The sequence below is a fragment of the Trachemys scripta genome, chromosome 2 (genome assembly GCF_013100865.1).
Source record: "Trachemys scripta elegans isolate TJP31775 chromosome 2, CAS_Tse_1.0, whole genome shotgun sequence".
Classification (NCBI taxonomy): Eukaryota; Metazoa; Chordata; order Testudines; family Emydidae; genus Trachemys; species Trachemys scripta.
Genome location: NC_048299.1, coordinates 84614694 through 84641912, shown reverse-complemented (window position 1 = coordinate 84641912; position 27219 = coordinate 84614694). Strand labels below are relative to the sequence as shown.

The 27219-nt window shown below is 44.1% G+C and overlaps 1 protein-coding gene across 1 annotated transcript in view; it reads right to left on the bottom strand.

The window, feature by feature from the left end:
- Nucleotides 1-27219, bottom strand: part of PPP1R17 (protein phosphatase 1 regulatory subunit 17) — a 65254-nt gene that overhangs the window by 22804 nt on the left and 15231 nt on the right. The window contains exon 2 of the mRNA XM_034761133.1: nt 885-1034. The gene's annotated coding sequence lies outside the window, so the exon portion shown is untranslated. The remainder of the gene's footprint in view (nt 1-884; nt 1035-27219) is intronic.

Sequence of the window (27219 nt, the reverse complement as noted above, 5' to 3'; positions counted from 1 at the left end):
ATCACTGTGGTTTTATACCACCTCATCAGAGTAACTTGCCTCGACTTGAGCCCTGATAACATTATGCAAAGTTTCTACTCCAGGGTTAAAAGTTTCATTTGACACTAGGTTGTTGTTTCCAAAAATTCCCACCAACGTGGTCTGAATTTGTTTTTATAAAGCAGCCTTAAAATGTACCATCTCTACGATACATAATACTGCATGTGTTTAAAATCCGGACTGTGCATTCTTTGTCCACCCAAACCTCTGACAAATAACTCTGTGTGTTGCACCTAGCCCACAAAATTGATTTTGAACAGTCTGCCAAGTCCACGGAGAGAGACTCACACGGGGATTTGGATCAGGCCCTGTAGTAGCAGCAGCTAAACTTGAATCAATGGATCAAAAGCAGAATAAAATGTCTGAGTTTCTGACAAAAAAAGTTGCTATACTTGGAGATGATTAAATATGCAAAACCTTGCCTAATTAATTCCTCTAGGAGCAAAACATACCCTACACATGTCATTTCTTTTTAGTTGGATAAAATCCTAATAATCTTTCATATTCTGTCAATTTGCACAATTTGTCCATGAAATAACGCTGCAATTAAAATAAAGTGACACATTTGTCTTTATAGCACTTCATCCGCCATCCCAGCGTTCCCATTCACAGCTCAGTCCACCTCCAACTTTCGCCATATGGTATCATATGTTTACTTCTTCCAAATCTATCCTGTGGAGTACTTGGAGTTCCGAACTTTACTGCAAGCTCAGCATTGGTATAGATAATAGTCTACAGAAGCGCAACTAGAAAATATCAAATGACTGTAACTAACTTGGTCCTGGTGACTGCAAAAAAATTGTTACTCAAGCAAAGGTAAAGTGCATGTGTGCAGACGTACTTACCGACCGGTGAAAGGCTCTGGGATGGGTGTGATACAGGGTCAGCACTCACTGAAGCAGGAACGTTCTTTGCTGCTGCCGTGTGCTCCTGCACTCCTTATCTAGGGAGCAGCAGTGGCTGTTGCTATGGTAATACTTTGTTTCAAGAGTACTCTGGGGAGGAAAAAAAAGAATAACCTTTAGCCTGTGCACTTAACAGATTTTTGATGATGTGATGGTTGCAGCTTTTTTTTTTTTTTTTTTTTTAATTGGAATGAAGGAAAAAAATAAATTCTACAGAAATTAAAAAAAAAAAACGTTTAAGATTAAACAACCTTTTATACCAGAGATCAAAGGAAATGATCCACACATTTTGATGGTGGAATGAAAGGAATTAAACAGGGGATGGTAAATCTTAAAGTGTACCAACTGGAGATAAAAATCAGCTATGGCAAGAGTCAATTAGGATGCAGACAAGAGAGCGCTAGACTGTTTTTTGCTGTATACAGAGCTGTGCAGTGGATGAAAAAGGTGCGAGGAGGCAGGCCCATAAACATTAAGGTTTAGCTGAGGACTGCGGTGTTTGTGTGTGTATATGGCCTTGACTCATTACACAAGTTTGACACACTGATGTCATTTAGGGGGTCAGGCAGGGAATCTTCTGTGGCTGCTGTATACTTGCCAGCAGTGCCCAGTCTCTGCTATTTTAGCCCATTGCTTTAGATGGGACTGTTGTTTGGAAGGAGGAAAAATATATAAACATGTCTGATCTTTGCAAAATCAAGACAAAGCACTCTGCTCAGTTGACGGTATTATGAATCGCGCCCTTTTTAGCATTCATCCCCATATGAAAAAGTCTTCTCCCAGCGCCTTTCATTAAAACATTCTATAAAACTGTGACTGCTGACAGTTGGTTTGTCACACTCGGACTGCCATTCCCATGCTGTCACTATGGCATTGCAACATATGGTTTAAATGAGTCTTGTTTTCTTTCATACAATAGAAGGGGAGTGTGCCAAGGGACCAAACATGTTCGGTGCTAGCTCCCAGTCCTGGGATTTGCTGAGCGCCCTCGTCGTCTGTGAAATTCAAGTCCAGTCCCGCAAGGAATGAGATTTCCGAGTGACTTCACTGGCTGAGATGGGCATTTATCCCAGGATGACGCAGGGTGAAAAATTTCAAAAGTGCCTAAGTGACTTAGGATCCCAAGACCTATTTTTCAGAAGTGGGTTAGGCACTCGGGATCTTAAGTCTCACTGAAAGTTAATGGGACTTAAATGCCCAAGTCATTTCTGAAAATGGGACTTAAATTCTGAAGTAGAGCTTGTTGGGGATTTCTCAACTAAACATTTTTTGTCAAAAAATGCCAATTGGTCCAATCCAAAACTGTGTGCAGAAAGGGGTCCGTTTTGATGAATTTCCCATTTCAAATAAAAAAAAAAGTTTCAAAATTTTTGAAACATCCTATTTGGACCTTTTCTGAATGAAAACAATTTCTATTTTTCATGTCAGAATGACATCATTTAAGTAAATTTATAGTTGTGTGTTTTTTTTAAAGGGCATAATTAAAATGAAACATTTTAATTGACCTGAAGTGACATTTTTATGGATTTTAGATTTTTTTCAAGATTTCAACTTTCTGTCTCAATTCAGGACAGGAAAATATTTGGAAAATCACAGCAATTCTTCCTGCCCAGGTCTGGGCCTAATTCATGTACATGCTTTTGAAAATGTTATCCAAAGCCCTTAACCAAGAGTTGTGGGTGCAAGAGTGGGAAAAGCCTATCAGCTTACTCACATTTGGTTAGAGCCTCAACTGGTGTAAATTGGCAGAGATGACATTACACCTGCTGAGAATCTGGCCTATTGTCTACCATAGAACTTTTACATGAGCAGGGTGTGATGGTTGATATCATGCGGTTATGATGAAAGTATTATGAAACTGTTGTACCATAAATGCCCCTCTGCATGTGTAGCCACCCTGAACAGACATGGCTCGTGACACGTCTCTGCCAGATCAAGTCAATTGTGAAGGACTATCAGCACATGAGTAAGTCTTACCTGGGGAGACCAAACGAGTAACTGCATCTTAGGGGAAACTAGTTTTACTTGACCTCTCTGAGGAGAGGGGGAAAGCAGAGAGCAGAAATTTACCAGGAACAGAACAAAAGCTGCTAGGTGACAAATTATGGGTTTAAATAAGGATTCATAGGGCGCAAGAAGAGAGATATTCAGAGAAAGTGCGGGAAGGAAGAAGGAAGGGCATAGATCAACCAAGAAGAATAGGGCAGGTGAGCTGTGGGAGGAGACTGTAGGTTTTGGAACTCAAGGCAAACTCTGCAGCAGAAGGACCTGGACGGCCCCAGAGGACACCTACCCCTGCCCAAAGAATGCCCTGCAGTAGTGAGGAAATGAAGATGGGGAAATGTGTGTAGAATTGATTATTTTTTTTATAGATCATGTGATTAAGTAAAGAGCAACAGCATGGTAGAATTCTATGCAGAGTGTCTGTGTGTGGTATATGCTACACCTACCATGTCACCCCTTGAAGAGGAAAACCAGAAAGCTCATATCTTTGATGGGATTCCCAGAGAGGGTGCATTCAAGCTAACAGGGAGTCTTGGTTCCAGGGCTTGAGCAGGGGAACATGAGATTTCAGCTCTCAGGAGGGAGTGTTAGACAATGAATCAAGGATGTGCCTAGGGACCCCAAGACTGGGACAATGCCTGTACAGACTCTGGAGGCTTCAGATATTCAGGGATCCAGAGGCTGGAGATACCACTTCAGCAATCTGGTGGGCTGCCCGCATGGGGATCTTGACCAGATCAGTGGCACAGTGGGAGCAGGATTTGGCACCCCCCAGATGCTACTCTCTTCAGTGCCTCCATGTTTCTTGTTACCTGCTGTGGAGAGCCATAAAGAGATTGAGACTCCTTCCAGTTCTGGAGAACTGTCTGATTGATTATTCTACAGGGAAAGATGGCCTGATAAATTTGCTGAATAAATGGTAAATCTGACCCTCCCCTTAATTAGCATGTGGACACTCCCATTGATGTCTGTGGAACTACTCATGGGCTTAAAGTTAAGCAGGTGCTTAACTATTTGCAATCATGAGGCCTAAAAAGACAAGCACCTATGAGGGAAAAGGGAGTATGTAATAACATTTATAATATATTTGCTATTTGATTTTGACTTGACTTGTAATTAAGGGGGAGATTTTCTAAGGCATACAGGGTCGTTAGGATTCTCACTCCCATTTACTTTCAAAGGGGATTGAGCACCTACCTGCTCTTTGTCCTTTTAAAATCTCCTCCTTTACAAAAAAATATTGACTACCTGCAACAGCCCCCAAAGCCAAACAACAATACATTGGCTGATTTATTGAAGGCATCCTTGTGCCAATGGAAGTGCTTGTCGTCTTCATAGTAGATAGATATTCTGGTTTTGTAATGTAAATTCACCTATCCCTTGAAAGTGCTGTCATATGTAAGGAATGGCCTGTTAATATATTACCATTGACAGCAATCTGTAAAAAATTTTCTGACTATAACTTTGTTTGCAGTGAATTCATTTTGCTAATTTTGAATCTGCTCCAGCCAGGGCCGGCTCCAGGGTTTTGGCCACCCCAAGCAGCCACACAAAAAAAAAAAAAAAAAAAAAAAAAGCCGCGATCGTGATCTGCGGCGGCAATTCGGCGGAAGGTCCTTCGCTCCTAGCAGGAGTGAGGGACCATCCGCCGAATTGCCGCCGAATAGCTGGACCTGCCGCCCCTGTCCGGTGTGGCCGCCCCAAGCACCAGCTTGCCAAGTTGGTGCCTGGAGCCGGCCCTGGCTCCAGCCCAGGGCCAGATTCTGATCTCATTTACACCTGTGTTAATCCAGCATAACTCCTCTGAAGCCACTGGAGAGATATACTGGTGGAACAAGAAGCCACTTCTTAAAGATTTGTAGGCTCATGTCTGCTAAAGAGAGACTGGGAATAAAGAAACCAGGAGACTGTGGAAAAGAAAGAATACTTACCATGAAAAAAATAGAGAAGTGATCCGAAATATGCTATCATACTTGATTTAAACAGGCTTGTGCTGGTGTGAATGATAGCAGAATTTGGGCCAGCGGATACATGTTTAGGGTGACCAGACAGCAAATGTGAAAAATCGGGACGGGGGTGGGGGGAGGGTAATAGGAGTTTATATAAGAAAAAGACCCAAAAATCATGATTGTCCCTATAAAATCAGGACATCTGGTTACCCTATAAATGTGATATATATATGGCATCCACTGGAGCCAGTGTATCTTATATATGGTAGAATATATATAGGAAGGAGTGCATGGGGGGAAAGTATGCTTATTTTTGGCTAGAATCACCCTTACATTAAATTTGACGGGGAAAAATGCTTCAGATTAACAAGTAAATGAGATTCATCAACTCAGCCTAGAGATGTGAGCCCTGCAAATGCAAGAAATAGCTTGTGAGGGCAGCAAAACCTCAGATTCCAGGAGACCTTGTGGTGGTCTGTGTTTTCTTATTCTCCACCCTTCTCCCCACACCATAGGTCACAAATTAATTACTGAAATAGTTTTACTGAGGCCAGATTGCCGTGCTAGTTCATTTTAAAATATGACGTCTCTTTTATAGACATTGTGGTCTGGAAAGAATGTCATGAATGCAGACATGGCTATGGGGCTTGCTCATGAGGAATGGACAGTGAACATGAGCATAGGTGAGAGGACAGTATGCATGGGAAACATGAGGAGCAGTCTGTTGTGGAGAAGAAGCAGACGGTATGCATGGGGATGAGGGGACAAGACATTATGGAGAGTTAAAGAGAAGTTTCATACCATCGTGTATGTATCCATAGAAATCATAACTGTGGAACGCCCTCTCCAACGAGATGAGGATAACTGAGAACATCATTGCCGTGATGCACAAAATAAGGAGTTGCAGTGCCCGCGAGGCTGTAAGTGGGGAAGGGTCCTGTGTCCCAGCTGCGCCGTGCGCCCGCCCCGAGCATGGCCGGCCCCGCTCCCTGGACTCAGGCAGGCTGCCCTGGGGTTGGAGCCCCGGTGCCGGAATGAGCTCGGCTCTGTACTGGGGCACACCGCATCCCACAGGCTGAACCCGAGCCCGGGGGCTGCAGCTCACTGCCTGCTGGACCCTGGGAACAGCTGGGTCATGCCTCTTTTCCAGGGCCGCCCAGAGGATTCAGGGGGCCTGGGGCAAAGCAATTTTGGGGGCCCCTTCCATAAAAAAAAGTGGCAATTCTATAGCAACATGTATTTGGAAATGTAAAAAATAACCAGTGAAATACATTCAAAAATAATTTTTAATAATTTGAAAATACATTAAATACATTATTTAAAAACATTAAATGCTTTAATGGTATGTATACATTTGCAATTACATAATGGGCGATTGCTGGGTGATGGTTGGTGCCAATGGGCTGTCGCTGCCTGGGGGTGGTGCTACTGTTGCCCAGGGCTGGGTGTGGAGCTGGGCTCTGGGTCAGGGGGTGCCCAGCTCAGAGGGGCTGGGCTCGGAGCTAGGGGTCAGGGCTGCAGGGGGGAGGGGGGAGCCTGGCTCAGAGGTGCTGGGCTCGAAACTGGGGGTCAGGGCTGGGGGGGGGATGGGGTCGGGGGGTGCCCGGCTCAGAGGGGCTTACCATGCCACTTACCCCCTCTCCCAGAGCCTCAGCGAGCCACGTCCAGGAGCTCCTGCCGTTCGGCTCACCGGAGCTCGCAGCCCCGCCCCGTTACCACGCGGCTCCGAGTGGGAGGACCTCAGGCCCCGCCCGAGCCATGCCGCTGTAGCACTGTCCAGGGCTGCTCCAGGACGCGGCGCACTGAGGTGCCGGGGGATGGGGAAAGGCAGAGGCAGGGGGAGCCTCCGACATTCTCGTGGAGGCCCCTGCGGGGCCTGGGGCAAATTGCCCTACTTACCCCCCTCTGGGCGGCCCTGCTCTTTTCCCACCCCAGGTCACTGGACCGCGCTCCCCTCTGGCATTGAGGGAAGAATCCAGGAGTCCGGAGCCCTAGTCTCCATCTGCCCCCCACCCCCTCGAACAAGTAGAGCCCAGCTGGAAACCTAGGAATCCAGAGTCCTGGCTCCCAGCACCCCTCCCCCGAGCGTCAGACACCCGCCCCCTCCTGGGGCCCCGGAGGCCCCACCCCCCCCCCCCCCCCCCGCCTTGCCCCCCCCAAGCCCCTGCCCTGACCCCTGCACCCCCTCACACACACCCAGCCCCCTGCCCTGACCCCTGCAGCCCCCATAACCCCAGCCCTGACTCCAGCACCCCCACACATACCCAGCCCCCACACACTCCATGCCCTGACTCTTGTACCCCCCACATCCCCACCCCCACCACGAAATGGGAGCTGCCCAGATAAGCACTCCACACCTAAACCTTCTGCCCCAATCCTGAGCCCCCCTCCCTCATTCTAGCTCCTGGCCAGACCCTACACCCCAACCCCCAGCCTGCTCCTTCACCCCCAACCCTGTGCTCAGTGCACTCCCACCCTCAGCTCAGTGCAGAGAGAGAGGAAGAGAATGGGCTCGAACCAGGGAGAAGGTAGGTACCCACTCTGTGGGCAGGGCCGGGACCCCAGACTGGCAGTGGGCTGAGCGGCAGCGGGCTGAGCCGCTCAGCCCACTGCTGGTCTGGAGTCCCGGCCGCCGGTCCCACTCAGCCTGCTGCCGGCTTAGATGAACAGAACCCCAGACTGGCAGCGGACTGAGCGGGCCGACGGCGTAAGATCAGCATTTTAATTTAATTTTAAATGAAGCTTCTTAAACATTTTGAAAACCTTGTTTACTTTACATAAGACAATAGTTTAGTTATAGAATATAGACAGAGTGTGACCTTCTAAAAAACGTTGAAATGTATGACTGGCATGCAAAACCTTAAATTAGAGTGAATAAATGAAGACTCAGCACATCACTTCTGAAAGGTTGCCGACCCCTGGAATAGGTATTAGTCTGATAAGAATGTATTTAATGTTTAGACTCTATGGAATGCTTGTAAATTGCTGCATGCATGAATCTCACTTGTAACATCAGTATTCTCTGCTATAAGAAAATGTGTCCATTTTGCTTGATAACTTTGAAAATGTTAGCTCTGAACTTGTGAAACCAGGCACTAGAATCTCTTTCCCTCTCCCTGGCATAGGTGCTGGAACTAGGGGTGCGGGAGGTGCTGCCGCACCCCCTGTCTTGAAGTGGTATCCATCATATACAGGGTTTACAGTTTGATCAATGGTTTTCAGCACCCCCAATATAAAAATTGTTCCAGCACCTCTGCTCCCCGACCCATCAAAATCAGATGAGCCATCAAGGAATATAGCAATACAAAAGATTGGTTAATGACCCTATCCCACCTGGGAAATGCTACGTGCAAGGAAACTCATCCTGTGGACTTGGAAGCTGAATGAAGGAAATAAAACAAAGCCACAGGAAAATTTGCCATCTTTCTCTGCTGTTTGAACTCTGACCAAAGATTCCAATGGGTCTGCCCTGAAGGACACTTTGAACTGACAGATCACACAACTCTGTCACTGTTAGGATTTAGATGATAACTAATTTATGTGCATATGTTTGCTTGCTTTAACTTGTAAATAATTCATTTATTTTTCTTAGTTAATAAACCTTTAGATAGTTTCTTACAGGATTGGCTAAAGGGGTTGTCTTTGATGTAAGATCTAGGGTACCAATTGATCTGGAATAAGTGACTGGTCTCTTGGGAGTGGAAGCAACCTAAATATTAGGTGAGGCTTGGTGTAAGTGATGATTTACACTAAGTCCAGTTTGTCTGGCTGACAACATAGACGGAGAGCCTAAGGGGCCTGTCTGTAACTCTATGGTAAGACTGTTACAGTGATCCAGGCATTCACAGTCGTTTGGCTTGGTGAAATCTAATTATAGAACACACTACCAGTTTGCGGTGTCTGCCCTGTTTTTGGACAGTCTGCCCTGAGGTAGGCACTCACAGCCACTCCAGACAGTGTTAACACATTAAATAGCAAATAGAGGAGCTCAGAAGGTGAGTGGTGATAGGAGAGTTGTCTGTTCCATTTTATTCCGAATGTGGACATGTGAGTAGTGTAAAACCAAACCAAACACTAACGTCAGAAACAACGTTTCCCATCATGGTCTTCCATCCAAATGGTGACATTCTGCTGAAATAGGATCAGAGGCTATAGTAGTACAAGTTTGATTGCAGACAGAAATCTTATCAATTTATGGCATGGGGCAAAATTTTCAAAAGTGCCTGTGTGACTTAGGCATTGAGAAGATTAAATCTATTAACTTTAGTGAAGTGTAGGCTCCTAAGTCACTTAAGCACTTTTGAAAATTTTCTCTAGGTAATAAACTATGATTCATCCTATAGTTTAGGTGACTGCTGTCAGGATGGTTTGATGTGGTAGTAAAAGGCAATCAGCACCTAGTAGATCAATGACTATAATGAGGCCTTTCATCAAATAGAAGTGATGTATTTAGTTTTTACCTGGTGTTAAACTTCATAGCTTCTTTGCTATTCATATACATTTAGGATGTGATAGACTAGATTCCGTGCCCGATATGCCTAACTTTCACAGAAATTATGATATTTCTCTATTTTCCTTTGCATTTCTATAAGAATACGAATTGACTTTATCACTGCAGCAAGGCATATAGGTCCAGATCTTCAAAAATAGGAGCTTGACTTTATTTCAGAACATGGCAAAGATTTTCCTAAAGTGTATTTGCCCAGCAGACAGACCATCTGTGTCGGTTATAAAGCTGAGTGAAACCACTGAGGCCTGAGCAGTCTCTGGGTATGTCTACACTGCAATTAAAAACCCACAGCTGGCCCATGCCAGCTGACTCAGGCTCCTGGGGCTCAGGGTAAGGGGCTGTTTAATTGCCATGTAGACATTTGGGCTCTGACTGGAGCCTGGGCTGTAGGACCCTGCGAGGTGGGAGGATCCCAGAGCTTGGGTTGCAGCCCAAGCCCAAACGTCTATCCCACAGTTAAACACTCCTTAGCCTGAGCCCCACAAGCCTGAGTCAGCTGGCACAGGCCAGCAATTGGGGTCTAATTGCCGTGTAGACATACCTCTGAGCTCCCCACTGCCCCGACAAATGTTAGCAGGACCATAGGCGAGACTTGAAAGACTGGCAAAGCACAACTCAATCTGGAGGAACAAATGGAGTTTCTAAGTCAGCTCTTCGTCACAGCCTTACTGTATGGGGTTGAGGCAGAAAAGAATCACAGTAAGCTGCCAGGTTATGGTAAGCCCTGCGGAGGCACTATAGCCTGAAAGTCAAATCTACATAATAGGTGGAGGGCCTTAAATAACTGCAAACCATTACAGTCAACTGTATATGACACAGTTAGTCAATAACTGAGGGGAAGACATTAACTCCTGGTGGATTCTTTTCTTATTTTAAAAGCAAATTCATGGTTATCTGACTCATTCATAGGTTCTAAGGCCAGATAGTGTAGTCTGACCTATATAATACAGGGCATAGAATTTCATGCACTTACTTCTGTAGAGAGCCCAAATGCTGGTATTTATCCCATATATCACTGCACAGACCATAGGTGCCGACTCCGTGGGTGCTCCAGGGCTGGAGTACCCATGGAAAAAAAATAGTGGGTACTTAGTATCCACTGGTAACTAAGTACCCGCCCCCCCCCCCCCCCCATGCCTCCCACCCGCTGATCCACTTCTGAAGGCAGCAAGAGTTGATGTAAGCAACGTAGTGCCTATGCTGATACTGTGTCAACCTAACTATGTCAACTTAATTGCTACACCTCTCACGGAGGTGGAGTTAAGTCGGTTTTAACGGGCAAGTTACATCAGTGAGAGCTACATTTTAGTGTAGAAGCTCACAGCATTAGATCAACGTAAGCTGCCTTATGTCGATCTAACTCTGTAGTGTGGACCAGGGCTAAGCCATTGCAGGGGATGCTGTACTTGCTTTTGGCACAGGCCAGCAGCAAAACTATCATTCCCTCCTGCCTCCCAGAGCAAAGAGGAAGCAGGGAGGGAATTGTGTCTCAGAGGCGTGTTTTGGGGGCATGCTGCCTTCTAGAGCCACTTCTGGGGTGATGCACAATCTAGCCTTATGAGAAAAGAAATGGACGGGGGAAAGAAAAATCCCAAGGAAAATATAGATAGTGGGCCTAAGTCTACTGTTTTACAGCTGGGCACCCCAGTTGAAGTTAATGGGAATGAAAAGGTGTCATTGAGAAGAATTTTGCCCACTACCTATATAGTGTGCAAGACATGCATTTGTGCCAGCCTCACATTTTGAGGGATTTCTCCTATCCCTGACACAAAGCACAGGTCTCCCTGAAACTCCCAGAGCAATCACACTTGAAAAATACATAGCTCCAAATTACAGGAAAAGGTTCTCAAATGAGTTTGGGATTCCTAAAGCTTTGAACTCTATTATTTCCATCCAGCCCCATTTATATTTCCTTGGGTCAGTTTTTATTCTGCCTACATTTAGGGAAAGACAGATGTAAAAATCCACTAAACGGCAGATGGTAATGGAAATCTATTCTCCAGAGAGATCAGGATAATGACTCTTTGCAAAGCAGGAGCAGAAGACCTCTGACCCCTGCAGCTCACAGTCTACCTCAAATGTAGAGGTCCTATATGACATGGAGTCAAAGGGGAGTTCTAATCTTGTCTAGGCCCCTTTGCTGCCTTCCCTGTTTCCATGCCTTTCTCTAACTTCCTGGAGCAACTTCCCTGACATCCATTTTCTGTCTTCACCTCCTCTTTCATTCCTGCCCCCTCTCCCTAATAAATTACTGTGGTGGGATTAGGCATTGAATTGTTTTTTTACCTTTATTTCAGCACACTGGGTTCTTCTTGTAAAGCATTCCAAATGAGATTTATTGCAGGGTTTTCTGATTATGCACACTGAATTCTATATTTTTAAAATAAAATTATCGACTTTATTCATTTTTAGTTAAAAATAAGTTTATAAAACTCCTCTGATATTTGTCCTCTAATATGATGTGTACTGTCTGCTTTGTTTTACCAGAGTGCAAGCCTAGGAAGAATACTGCTCACTGAGCTACCTGGATGAAAATGATATGCATGAAAGTAAGAAACCACACCGAATACCAAATGTGTGCTTCTCTCTCAAACTAGAAGCAAAGCTTCAGTAGCAAACTCCAGCCTTTGCCTAAAACCAAGAAAATAAAAAGAGAGGGAGTGGTTGTAGCCTATGCATCTGTGAAGAATCACAGCAAAGAGTACTTGAACGTGTGTTATATAGAAAATGTTATGCTGAAAGTATCAGTGAAACCAGAATGGATTGACACTGGACCACAATACTTTAAGTGTAAGGCGTGAAACTGATAGAAGGAACAGGATGGGATTTTCAAAGGAGCTTAAGCCAGAGAATTAGGGACTAACTCCCACTGAAATTCAATGGGAATTTTTTTTCAGTTTTGTGCATTGGCTTCTTTGAAAATCCCCAGTCCTCACCAGGTATGTGTATTATGGTAGTACCCAAAGGCCCCAGCTGAAATCAGTGCCCCATTGTGCTAGTCACTGCAGAAACACCTAGTCAGAGATCATCTCTGTGCTGAAGAAGGTTCAATCTAAATAGACAAGACAAAATTGTTATTCCCATTTTACAGATGGGTAACTGAGGCACAGGGTACATCTACACAGTGATAAAAAACCCATGGCTGGTCCAGGTCAGCTGACTCAGGCTTGCAGTGCTCAGACTGTGGGCTGAAAAATTGCAGTGTAGATATTTGGGCTTAGGCTGGAGGCTGAGCTCTGGGACCTTGCGAGGTGGGAAGCTCCCAAAGCTTGGGCTCCAGTCTGAGTCCAAACATCTACATTGCAATTTCTCAGCCGGGAGCCCAAGCTCTGAGAGCCTGAGTCAGTAACGTGAGTAATGGTTGCTCATCCATATTGGTTGCAATCCGTACCCACAGAGAGATTGACTTGCCTAAGGTTACACAGTCTGTGGCAGGCAGAGCTGGGTATTGAACCCCAGTGTCCTGAATCCCTGTTCAGTTGCCTTCCAAGATCATCCTTCCTTTCTGGAGGAAGAGATAACTGTCTTATTTTTATTTCTCCTCCACTTCTTGCGTTATGCAAAATATATCTGCCTTTGATTTTGCAAAGCAATAAAAGCTCTGATTCGGAAGGGTTCCAGCACCCCAAACTAGCCAGGATTTCTTGCTGTCCCTGCAATCCCACAAAGTTAGGTAGGTTATAGTAAGAAACTGTAATAGATTAATGGATCCTGGAAAAGTTTGAGAAGCACTGATCTAGAGAGAGTGCAGTCGCACCTGCCATATTTATACTACTTTTTTTGTTGTCATTATTCACAAACTTCAGCCCTTGTTCTGTGAGCTGGTCTGCAGGGCAGAACCCTGCGTGTGGGCAGAGCGCCAATGACTTAACTGGGGATCTGTGCACAGGGGAGTGTTCATGTGTGGGGGGAGCAACTTTCAGGATCAAGGCCCTAGATTGTAAACTCATGAGGGTAATGACCTCAGACCAAAGTCAACTTACTCCACTGAAGCTAATGTAGTTACATCAGGGATGAATGTGGCCCCTGGTCGTTCAATACTGATGCAAAGTGTAAACCCTGTGGTGCTGTAGAAAAAAAGTAAACATGGTAATTAAAGATGGGGCAAAACCATTTTTTTTAAAAAATTCCACCTTCACTAACTTTGGTGGTTATGGGGGCGGGGGGGGGGGGGGGGAAACACACCTAAAAGAATGTGGAACCAACTCACCTCTGGTTCTGGTTTAGCAAACCTGGATTATAATTTTTTTGCAAATTAAAAACACAGCTTTCTTGGCCCAGTTAGAATAGCAGTGTATGCTAGTTTGAATAATTGTACTGTTTTCCTTGATACATAGGCTATTTACTCTTGCTGTCATTTCATTGCCATTTTTACTTCTGGTTTCCATTTTGGTTTCATTGCTGTCATTTCATTGCCATTTTACTTCATGGTTTCCATTTCCTAGTAGTTACCCAATTGGGAGTTTTGCCATTGACTTCAATGAGAGGAGGATCAGGGCCGTAGTTTCTATTCTGATCTGTTTAGGTTCTTAGAGAAGGCTTTTTAAAAAAAAAAAAAAAAAAAAAAAAAAAGCTACTGCCCTGGTGTTATTTTCTGTTTAGTTATGCTGGTTTTAGTCCCTCTACTTGCACCAACAGAAGTTGCTCTCTTTAAACTGGACATTAGGCTGGGCTATAGAGTAGAAGTGTAAGCCACACAGTCATTGCCAATTTAAAGCTGTGGATGAATATTAATTTTTTAGCATTGGGGACCTTTAACAGAGGCATTTCAATTGCTCAATTAAGTAGATATAATAAGGGTGAAAAACAGACCTAAAATGTGCTGACTAATGCATCTGTACTCAAGTCAGACATCTTCTGATCCCGCTTTTTACGGCACATTTAAATGGATGGGATATGCATTTTTGCTTGATTCTCTGCTCATACTGCTGAACGCTCCTTGGGAAGTTAAAGGCATGATTCTGTCCCCTCCTGTGGCCTTCTTATATTGCCCTGGCTGGAAAAAGGTGCCATAAAGGGTGCAGAATGGCCCTCTGGGAATACCAGTTGAGTAAGGGATTCCCTTGCTGTTGTAAGGCTGGCAAAGAGCCCTATGCTACTCTCCTACACAGTGAGAGGGAAGGGATGTTGCTGGAACACATTGCTTCAGCTCTTGTGGGATGCAGAGCGGCCCATTGGCAACCTTGCAAGGTCACCGTTACTTAAAGCAACTCTTGGGAAAAAGCCTGAGTAAAGGGATTGTCTGGCTATAATAGGGTTGGCAGAGCCACACTTTGCCAACATCTGGCCTAGCAGCATACGAGGAGTGTGTCCAGGAGTGGGAGGGGCAGTCTCAGAGTAGGCTCGATGTAGCTGCATGTCACCAGAACACTGCACCCCTGGAGATATTTAAACTGCAGTAGAGTCTGGGCAGCACCCTGGCCTGGCCTAGAATTTGGGGCTGCAAAGGTGGTATAAGGCCATCTGTGCCCTCCTGCTCCCTGGCCCACATCTTACCTCCTGTGAGGCACAGCAGAGAAACCGACCCTCAGCCTTAAAATGGACTCCCCAAATTTCTAAAAATGTCATGAGACAAACCACAGTGTATGAAGAGGGGGAGGGGGGAAGAGGGGGAGAGAAATGCCACACCTGCTCCTCAATAGTCCTGTCAAGTTATACCACAAACATAAAGGAAACAATCTCTGTCTGAGAATTCTCTTAGGGGAACAGATGATGCTAAACGCCGACTGATGCATTCTTTGTGGCAGGTCTCAATGTTGGACCAAATATTATTTTAGGTGAAATACAGAAATGTAACGCATGTACAATGCATCTCATGCTACCAAAAGGCAAACAATAGCTAATAGGTGTATACTATTTTTTGCACTGCTTTTACCCCATAGTCTCACTAGTTCTCTTCAATTTCAGATCTGATGATCTTCACAAGCCTGCTGTAAGTGTGACCTGAAGGGACATTTGATTGGGGAAGGAACTGTTGTAAGAGCTCTTGCATAATCCCTGCTCTAAGCAAACTGTTTCCTGGTAATAGGCTCAGAAGCCTGAACTCCTTTGGAGATCATCTCTCCATCACTGCTGGCTGTACAGAGGCGTTAAACAAATGACATGACATAAGAGGTTTAAAAGATAAAAACCTACAGCATGGGATTTTTCAAAAGCAACAAACACTGGCCTAGCTCTGGTCCCACTGAAGTTACCAGTAAAACATTCATTTCAGTGGGCGGTTAGGCAAACACTGAATGCTTCTGAAAATTCTACCACAGAACCACTTCTTTCTTTATCTTTTCCAGGCTTATCAGCTTCAGTATAATTTCAATACAGCTCAGCCCAGTTTGAAGGCAACCCACTAGACACCTGTCCCAATGCAAGCGCATTACAGTTTATTATCATCCCTCCCTAGAGCTATATAATATTCAATGCTTTGCTTCACAAAAGAAATGTGGATGAAGAACCAAAGAAAAGATTTGCACATGGGCTTACAACCACTGAGCTGCTGACATCACTATCGGTAGTGGCAAATAAAAATACTATATAGAATCTGTGGTTTCCAGTACAATTGCCATGTAGTGGGTGTGACATAATATACCCCTGTATTCACACCCGATACTCTATTGTAATAATCTTTGTACTAGGTATACATTGTAAGGTATCATTTGAAAACTCATAATCTGCTGGTCAGTATTGTTCTGATAAACTATGAGTGGCAACATTGTTTGTGAAGTTATATGATTCCCTTGTATGATGTTATTAAAACATGCTTCAAACCCCACAGCCCTGCCAAGCTGAAGTCAGCAAACAGGTCTGGCCTAAACAAAGGAATGTGTTTAATTTGCTTAATAAGCAGTAAACAGACTCATCAAGCAGGAAGGGAAAACAAAAGAGACTCAAACAGGTGGAAAAAAACTCCAGCAGGGAACATCCTTCCACACAGACTCTGTCTCCTGGTTCTCAGCTGGAAAAGTTTTTCAAGGGGGGGATTGAAATGATGAAAAGGAGGGGCAGATACCCCAAAGCATCTCTCTCTCTCCCTCCCCCTGCCCATCACATTCTCTGCACCTGAGAAGACAAAAGGAAACAACCCTTGGACTTGGAGGGAGGGGCGGGGGTCCTGACCCGAAGCATTTGGTCAGTAATCTTGCTGGAAGCATACAGTGAGAAATTTTGCTTGAATCTAACATAATTTGTTAAGTTAGGCACCTGTGTTTTTTCTTTATTTTTCTTGTAACCATTTCTGACTTTTATGCCTCATTACTTGTACTCACTTAAAACCTCTCTCTTTGTAGTTTATAAACTTGATTTATTGTTTTATCTAATCCACTGTGTTTAAGTTAAAGTGTCTGGTAACTTCATTTATCATGATACGCTGGTGCATGTTATTCCCCTAAAGCAGTGGTTCCCAAACTTTAGCAACCTGTGAACCCCTTTCACTAAAATGTCAAGTCTTGCAAACCCCCTCGTAAAAAGGAATATTTCCAGGGATTTTCTCCTTTATCTGAGTATAAATTATAAAAGCAGTGTTCTTGGAAATATAAAATTTGTTTTTATGACATGCTTATTACATACTATTTATTAATTATTTATCATTACAGTATTTTTATTACATTATGAAAACGGCAACATTCTTCCAAGATCTCACTTTTGTACTTGTATCACTTTGAATAAGCCTGTTATAAGACAAGGCTCCTATGTTTCATCAAGGATTATCAGATGTGAAACAGCATGAAGGTATTTAAGAAGCTAACTCAGAGTTCCTCCTACACAAGCATTCAGGTCTTGAGCAATCCAGGCAAACAACGTATGTTACAACAAAGCCTAAACTTGTTCTTCATAATAATTTTAAAAACAATACGAGCTGCCTATTTAATTTTAAAAACAGCAAAAAATATCCACCTCCCTTTCCATTACTTATAAGGAGTCTTGAAGTTTCAATCCCTCAGTGTGATAGAGATGCTTGCTTTGATCTGCTTAGCTCTTGGAAGTCCAGGGGCTCCGGGCTGCTGGTCCCATGCTGCCCAGGGTCCCTAGGGACAGCTCTGTCGGCCATTAGGGAATTTTTTCCCAAGAACCCCCTGTAACATTTTGCGAACCCCCAGGGGTTCACAAACCCCACTTTGGGACCCACTGCCCTAAAGGAATAGTTAACTTAATATTTCTGGACTGACTGAGAGGACTGGACAGTGCAGGAGATACATTTCTGGGGGAAAGTCTGGGACGGACACTGTGTTGGGGTCACCCTGCAGTATAACCAGGGCTGGTGAGAGCCAGAGTGCGACTGGCAGCTGCAGTTACACAAATGCATCTGGGAATGACCTGTGTGCTGGTGGCTATTTGTGAGCAGTCCCGGTTGAAGGCTACAGCAGCAAGGGATGACACAGCCTTCCCACTGGCCTGGATTGTAAACCGGCATGTCACTGTAGGTGAAATCCTTCCCCCACTGAAGCCGCTGACAAAATTCCAATTGAGCATGTATTGGCTTTGCTGTGGGTATCCCACCATTTTAAGCAGCCCTGCTAGAACAGCATCTCTGAGGAAGTGACACTCACTAGAATGAGAGCTTTGCCAGAGTACACAAACTGCTCATGCTCAATATAACTAACCCTCTCTCTGCACATTTCAACTATGTATGTAGGGTCAAATAAAACAGCCGCAGGATAAAGCCCACTTTTATTTTTTTTTTTTTTTTTACTTTTATAACAATGATTCTCTGAGAGGGTTACACAACTGTTTTTTGTTAAATAACTGTGACCATTGTAGGGAAAGGTCACGTTTTAAAGTAATAGCCATACCGTGAAAGGTAACAGCTTAGGGCATGTGAAACAGACAATGCTAGAATAAAATGTATGGAGGGGAAAAGTGCTTGTGGACCTGAAATTCAATGATAAATTCCTGGTGAATTTCCATGACAATGGCTATTCCATTTCAAGCAGTCTCCTAACACATGTGGCTGCATGAAGTAGCTCCTTTGCCTGCAGTTTAATTAAATGCCCATTCATTGCTATATTTTCTGTTCATCGATAATGAAACTGCAGAACAATGAATGTTAATACCAGGACATTTTGCAGATACACGTGAAAGCAACCTTTTTTTGTAATACTAAACACCAAAAAAGACTATAGAGTTCCCTTTTTATCCCTCAGTGCCATGAAATTAACATCAAAGATTAGAAAATGCAATTCAGTCCTCTGGCAAGTGGCTATTGAGAAATGAGTTGAATAGGACTCTGTTCTCATTACATAAATATGATCTAGCAAAGCCAAGCAAGTTTTATTTAGTCTCGTCCTCCCATTTCAAGAACCATGATGGAAGGAAACCCTTAGCAAATCTGAAGAGAATTTACATGCTGCAAATTTAATCACAAGGCCAAATCCTGTTTGCCTTACTCATGTAAAAAATTTGCCAATGGTATGCGGCATGTGGCCCCCCCTTCTGTATGTGCTTTCGTGATGATTCTAATCAAAGCTGTCAAAGTACAGATCTAGGCTGACTCTGTAAAAATGGCATTGCAGGGTTCCAGATTTAAAGTATGCCGTTCAAAATAAAAAGTTAATATTCCTAACTGCCAGCTTGCAAATTCAACCTGGGCTCTGAAAGAAAAGGTGGGATTTTCCTTCCTATGCATCATGAGCAGTAAAAGATTCTGCAGGCCAAATTATGACTTTGGGGTCTGATTCAAAGCCCTCTAAAGTCAATGAGGTGTTTCCAAATCCTTTAAGGACATGGGCCTCAGTGTCACCTGTGGAGTCCTGTTGCCTTCGGTGACTTTGCACATGTATAACTAACTGGAGTTTTGTCAACAATGCTGTTGCTGATGGACAAGAAGGACTGGAAACTGGCTCAGCCTCTTTTAGCTGTATTGGTTTTTACTGTGCTAATAGGAATAAAAAGCATGACAATTTATTTTGAGATATTAAAGTCAGCCGATCTGACTCTACACTCACACAAGGAGCAGGTTTATTGACTCAGATGGTGCAATTTTTATGGTGATATTTAAGAGCCGCACTGCACATTAAATCCTCTTGAGAGGTTTGTAAATTCACCTATGCTGTTCTTTAGGGTATATCAACACTGTAATTAAAAACCCATGCCTGGCCCATGCCAGCTGACTTGGGCTTGTGGGGCTCAGACTAAGAGGCTGTTTAATTGTGGTGTAGACTTCAGGCTTGGGCTGGAGCCCAAGCGCTAGGACCCCCTGAGGGGCAGGGTCCGAGAGCCCAGGCTGCAGTCTAAGCCCGAAGGTCTACACCACAATTAAACAGTTCCTTAGCCTGAGCCCCGCGAGCATGGGTCAGCTTCCACAGACCAGCCACAGGTTTTTAATTGCAATGTAGACAGACCCTAAGTTGTTTGCACTTAGTTCTCTATCCGGTGGCTCCGAGTTGAGAAAGATGCTGGCCACCAATTATTTCACTTAGAGGCCTTTATTTCAGATAAGAGATGGATGGAAGATGATGAGTTTTTAGTTCATCATCCTGACAATTTTCCATTTTGGTCAGTTTTGGGAATCCACTAGCCTTAATGTGAAAGGGTCCGGAACCAGCATAAACCATTATTTGTAATCTGGGAGGTCCTGTAGAACACATTTCATCTTCTTGAATCGGATAACAGAGTTTGACTGTGTTCACACCAACCTGATAAACTCCAGTTGTTGGCTCCTGTATAAAACATGTAAAATTATGGGAAGTTTTAGTAATGAAAATCTGTAAATTGCATCTCAATAGGGGATAAATAATAGTGTCAGGATGCAATGTGAGGGCAAACTTGGCATTTTATACTTCATAGATTCATAGATTCATAGATTATAGGACTGGAAGGGACCTCGAGAGGTCATCGAGTCCAGTCCCCTGCCCGCATGGCAGGACCAAATACTGTCTAGACCATCCCTGATAGACATTTATCTAACCTACTCTTAAATATCTCCAGAGATGGAGATTCCACAACCTCCCTAGGCAATTTATTCCAGTGTTTAACCACCCTGACAGTTAGGAACTTTTTCCTAATGTCCAACCTAGACCTCCCTTGCTGCAGTTTAAACCCATTGTTTCTGGTTCTATCCTTAGAGGCTAAGGTGAACAAGTTCTCTCCCTCCTCCTTATGACACCCTTTTAGATACCTGAAAACTGCTATCATGTCCCCTCTCAGTCTTCTCTTTTCCAAACTAAACAAACCCAGTTCTTTCAGCCTTCCTTCATAGGTCATGTTCTCAAGACCTTTAATCATTCTTGTTGCTCTTCTTTGGACCCTTTCCAATTTCTCGACATCTTTTTTAAAATGCGGCGCGCAGAACTGGACACAATACTCCAGCTGAGGCCTAACCAGAGCAGAGTAGAGAGGAAGAATGACTTCTCGTGTCTTGCTCACAACACACCTGTTAATGCATCCCAGAATCATGTTTGCTTTTTTTGCAACAGCATCACACTGTTGACTCATATTTAGCTTGTGGTCCACTATAACCCCTAGCTCCCTTTCTGCCGTACTCCTTCCTAGACAGTCTTTTCCCATTCTGTATGTGTGAAATTGATTTTTCCTTCCTAAGTGGAGCACTTTGCATTTGTCTTTGTTAAACTTCATCCTGTTTACCTCAGCCCATTTCTCCAATTTGTCCAGATCATTTTGAATTATGACCCTGTCCTCCAAAGTAGTTGCAATCCCTCCCAGTTTGGTATCATCCGCAAACTTAATAAGCGTACTTCATATCTTTGGTGATAGGGAATAGCATTTTATGATTATTGATTGCCAGGCTCTTAATTGGTGCTTTCAATATCTCTCCCTGAAAATAGGCATTGATCAGCATGTGCATTTCATCCCCTACAATGTTTAATGTAATCAACTGTTACACTCCTGTCTCCATTTTCTGAAAACAAACATCATCCCAGCATAACAAATATGAAGCAATATTAAAAGTTAGCCCTTCTCATGTGTACCATGTCTTTTGAAATTGCCTAATCAAAACGGGACACTATTAAAATGCAAACTGAAAATATTAAGCTTACCCTTTGAAATGCTCAGAGAGGTGCATGTGGCCCTACTTGGAATAGTGCATGCAGATCTGAACTCAGCCGCACAGAAGAGAAAAGGTGGATGATCAGATGGTTTCTGGGAAGAATGATAACAGACCTCTTAGAGGTCTCACTCTATTACTGAATGCTGAGATGGGAGAGGCCAGGAAGTTACCTCCTCAAATATTTCACCAACATGCCAAAGAGAATTGAGAATGCCCTGCCAAAGAGAGGCACCTACGTTAATGTTGCTTTCATTGGCCCAGCTCCTCAAAGGTAATTAGGCATCTAACACCTATTGATTTAAATGGGAATTAGCTGCCTAAATGCCTCTGATGATCTGGGCCATTTTGCCTTGGACCATGTACACAATTATAGATACCATTTCTGCCAACTCTCCTGATTTTATCATGAGACCCCCACCTTATATCCCCCTCCAGAGTTTGCATGAAAATCCCAGATTGCATGTTAAAAAAGTAAGTTTCTAGCCCCAGGGTTGCAGGGAAGAGCTTGGAACCGTGCCCCAGATGCACTGTAAAGGCTCAGAATCCAGCAGGCGAATAGAAATAATCCAACCATTGTATTTTTTAAAATGTCATTGTTTTTAAGCCAAGCCACTGATTTTTGGGGCCTGGTTCATGATTTTTGAACACTTGGGGATGACAATGCTGAGATATGTTTCCTGTAATATTAGGACTTTTGGAATTTTTCCCCACCTCTGAGATGTAGCACATCGCTCCTGGCTCCAAACTGGAAATGCGAGTATTTAGCTCTGTTTCACAAGTGAAACAGCAGAGAAGCCAAGGTAACTCCTAAGAGTGGGAAACAAACCCCAGGAGATGGCCCTTTTACAGCTATACAGAAATCATATTCCTACCCTTCCCTGGCACATCCCATTCAAGAAACTCAATCACTATCCCCATGTGACGGTGTTGCCCGTGGGAGCCAGCTGAGGTAACTCAATTAGGGTGAACTGCAAACAGTTCTGACCCAGAATGGCTGTTCCTATGTTAATACAAATGTTCTTGACTTTACCCTTGTGAGTGGGGAAGTTCTGCCTAATAAGGGCATCCACAGAATGAGTTCAGGTTTCTGGGTGAGGGGAGGCTCAAGTTGGTTTAATTATTTGTCACAAGGGACCTTAGATATAGTGAACTCAGCCCTTCTTGCTGCTATTAACCACCTGGTAGAAGGATGTGATATGTGTTCACATCTCCCTTGTCTATTCTACCTCTAGTCTTATAGCTCCTCTCTCATTGTCACTACCCTTATCTTGGCCTTCATTGTGCCTCCTTTCCCCCATTGCTCCTCTTCCACCTCTTATTACTCCTGTTTTCCTTTATCTTTCTGTATTTTCCATACCCTTCCTCACCCATTCCTAGGTCTCTGACTTCCTTTCTCTGCTGTTTCTAATCACTCATCTTTGCCCCTGCAGATCCCAATCCGGTTGCTGAGTACACTCAGGACAGCTTTCCCAGGCGCTCGGAGGACAGAATGTTATGCAACTGCTAAGACAGCAACTAGACATGAGCTGCTGACATCACAGCATTGTTGCATCATCTCCTTTGATGAGCTCACTCAGGGCTAGGTTGGTCCCAGCTGTTTCTGATTTCCCCATGCAACTCTGTGTGGTGTCCCAGGCCTCTTCACAGATTATTGATTTCAGAACAAGAAACAGAAGACTCAGAGGGGGCAGTGTTGTTTAGAGAATAGAGCATGGATTTGGGGATCAGGATTTCTGGATTTTCCTGGCTCTGCATGGTCTTGGGTGAGTCAGTCTCAGTCTCTCCATTTGTAAAATGGGGTTAACAACATGGACACCCCCTCCTTACACCACTGCCTACCCAAGCTCCAGAAAACAATTTGATCTGGTGTCAAATGATGTGGTGTGGTAGTAACTAGCACAGCTGCCATCTCACCATGTGCTGATATTCCCCAGTTCTTGCTGCTGCTTCTAGACCAGCAAGGCAGTGAAATGTCACTGGATCCCATGAACCTCATGGTAGTGTTACCTTTGCTTGGAATCCCAATTTTCAAGCAATTAAAATATTTTTAAAGCAACTTGTTTTGGCTGAAGTGTCTCCTCCAAGTTCAAAGGACTCGGGAAATTCCAGATAACTTTATAAGAGGTGTTGGATCATCAGAAATATGGCCTTTCACCAGCTGATATATTTTACAAGTACCTTGTTTTGTAATAATCCCCAAAGTACTTTTGAATCCCTGAGCCTGTACCAATCATCAGTGACTGAATCCTGCCTTCCTCCCTGTTGTGGGGACGGGCAGGACTATTAAACCCATTTTACAGATAGGGAAACTGAGGCAAAGGGAGGGTAAACTGACCTCCCCCAGGTCCCACAATGAATGACAGACCCTCAGGAATAGGGCCCAGGAGTCCTGATGCTGAGCCCCTGCTTTGTAGAAACTGAAGACACTTGGCTCAGAGGAGAACACACAGTAGGGGAATATTTCCCATGTACCTATTTGTAGAGGTCTCTTGGATGTGGCAGGGCCAGAAATCCACAGCTGCTGCTGCATAAATTTGCCACCGGAGTGTGTGAGTTCTTCCTCTGGCATTCCCCACCACCACCATCATCCCTGCGTTTGGGGAATGGAAGGGCCATGCAGCAGGAACCATCTGTTGAGTGGCAGATTTGTTAAAACAGGACATACTGCTTAATGATGGGTGGCAGAAGGTGCAGAAGACATGCTATCATAAAATTCTAAATGTCAGAGTTGGAAGATGCCCATTAGCTCGTCATGCTTTGATATCACACCAATTAAGCAGGGTCCAGCTGGACAGTACTTGGGTGAAAACCCTCAAAGGAACAGCTAGCTGTTGCAGGAAAGGCTTGGATAACTGTTGGGAGTATCCCAAATCCTCAGGGCAGTGAAGAAGAACTGTGAGTTCTAGAGGTGAAAGAGTAACAAATAGACTCCTTTCTGTGACTTACTAACAGTTGCCCCCAATCTGGTATTTTTGATCCTTGATGTCAAGAACTTGGGTTTTATTTTGCTTTTTTAATTTTTTTTTAAGAAGTGGATCCCATTACTGGTGGTGAAAAGCCCTGGTGCTGACTGAGTTCCCCACTCTCTGTCATATGGCTTGCAGTTTATAGCTACATTGCTGACTTCCATGCCTACCTGGAACCTCTGAATTCCTCTATCTTTAGTCCCCACAAGCACTACTATTTCTATTCCCTTCTCCCTCCTGACCTGACCCCCATACACCCACACATGCACATGCACATAAAGGGTGTCACCTTCTCCGTAGTCAAAGAATCATAGAATATCAGGGTTGGAAGGGACCTCAGGAGGTCATCTAGTCCAACCCCCTGCTCAAAGCAGGACCAATCCCCAACTAAATCATCCCAGCCAGGGCTTTGTCAAGCCTGATCTTAAAAACCTTTAAGGGAGGAGATTCCACCACCTCCATAGATAATCCATTCTAGTGCTTCACCACCCTCCTAGTGAAAAAGTTTTTCCTAATATCCAACCTAAACCTCCCCACTGCAACTTGAGACCATTACTCCTTCTTCTGTCATCTGGTACCACTGAGAACAGTCTAGATCCATCCTCTTTGGAATCCCCTTTCAGGTAGTTGAAAGCAGCTATCAAATCCCTCCTCATTCTTCTCTTCTGTGGACTAAATAATCCCAGTTCCCTCAGCCTCACCTCATAAGTCATGTGCTCCAGCTCCCTAATCATTTTTGTTGCCCTCCACTGGACTCTTTCCAATTTTTCCACATCCTTCTTATAGTGTGGGGCCCAAAACTGGACACAAGTACTCCAGATGAGGCCTCACCAATGCCAAATGGAGGAGAATGATCACGTCCCTCGATCTGCTGGCAATGCTCCTACTTATACAGCCCAAAATGTCATTAGCCTTCTTAGCAATATTTAATCATTTATAAGAATATCTTAAAATGTAGGGCTTAACCTCAACCTTCTTATTAGTTAGTTAGTTAATTAGCTAGTTAGTGCCCATTACGCCTCTGGTGTTTAAGGCAGCGACGAAGCTCCTCCACTCCTGTCTGTTTCTGGCAAGTCTTTCAATGGTTCCCCAGCTGTGCCCCAGGTTTTTCAGCTCAGCTTCCAAAGCTCTTCACCAGGTTGCTTTCGAGCAACCATGTTTTTGCTTGCCCTCAGGTGTCCATCTTATTGCTATTCTGGTGAAGGAATCAGTTTCCATCCAAAGCACATGATCAATCCATCTTCAACGCCTCTTGATAATGATGGTTGTGATGCATGGCTAGAAAGGGTTAAACAGTTTGCAGGCAGAATGACCCAAAGCCCACCTTTAAAGTCATGTTAGAAAGGTATGTGAATGGTAATTAAGACCATTCATGCTAAATAGGCTGGAACTTTGAAATGCAAACCTATATTGTTAGAAGTAATACTAATTGTGTGTATCTTAGATGCTACCCCTGTCTGTCACTATAATTATTGATTCAGAGATCAAAAGGGAATATTAACATTTGGATGAATCTTGGGTAAAATAATGTCATTGTCTATATGTCTCTTTGAAGTTTGTAATAGACTGCCTAATGGATAAATTGCCCTATGTTAATTTGTGTAACTAATTACTGGTGTCAAGTATCCGAGGGGTAGCCTTGTTAGTCTGGATCTGGAAAAAGCAACAGAGTCCTGTGGCACCTTTAAGACTAACAGATGTATTGGAGCATAAGCTTTTGTGGGTGAATACCCACTTCGTTGGATGCATGTAATGGAAATTTCCAGGGGCAGATATAAATATGTTGGCAAGAATCAGTCTGAAGATAACGAGGTTAGTTCAATCAGGGAGGGTGAGGTCCTCTGTTAGCAGTTGAAGTGTGAACACCAAGGGAGGAAAAACTGCTTCTGTAGTTGGCTAGCCATTCACAGTCTTTGTTTAATCCTGATTGGATGGTGTCAAATTTGCAAATGAACTGAAGCTCAGCAGTTTCTCTTTGGAGTCTGGTCCTGAAGTTTTTTTGCTGTAAGATGGCTACCTTTACATCTGCTATTGTGTGGCCAGTGAGGTTGAAGTGTTCTCCTACAGGTTTTTGTATATTGCCATTCCTGATATCTGACTTGTGTCCATTTATCCTTTTACGTAGTGACTGTCCAGTTTGGCCAATGTACATAGCAGAGGGGCATTGCTGGCACATGATGGCATATATAACATTGGTGGACGTGCAGGTGAATGAACCGGTGATGTTGTAGCTGATCTGGTTAGGTCCTGTGATGGTGGCGTTGGTGTAGATATGTGGGCAGAGTTGGCATCAAGGTTTGTTGCATTGATTGGTTCCTGAGTTAGAGTTGTTATGGTGCGGTGTGTGGTTGCTGGTGAGAATATGCTTAAGGTTGGCAGGTTGTCTGTGGGCGAGGACTGGCCTGCCTCCCAAGGTCTGTGAAAGCGAGGGATCATTGTCCAGGATGGGTTGTAGATCACTGATGATGCATTGGAGAGGTTTAAGCTGAGGACTGTAGGTGATGGCCAGTGGAGTTCTGTTGGTTTCTTTCTTGGGCTTGTCTTGTAGCAGGAGGCTTCTGGGTACATGTCTGGCTCTGTTGATTTGTTTCCTTATTTCCTTGTGCGGGTATCGTAGTTTTGAGAATGCTTGGTGAAGATCTTGTAGGTGTTGGTCTCTGTCTGAGAGGTTGGAGCAGATGCGGTTGTACCTCAGTGCTTGGTTGTAGACAATGGATCGTTTGGTGTGTCTGGGGTGGAAGCTGGAGGCATGAAGGTAGGCATAGCGGTTGGTGGGTTTTCGGTATAGGGTGGTGTTAACGTGACCGTCACTTAATTGTACTGTGGTGTCTAGGAAGTGGACCTCCCA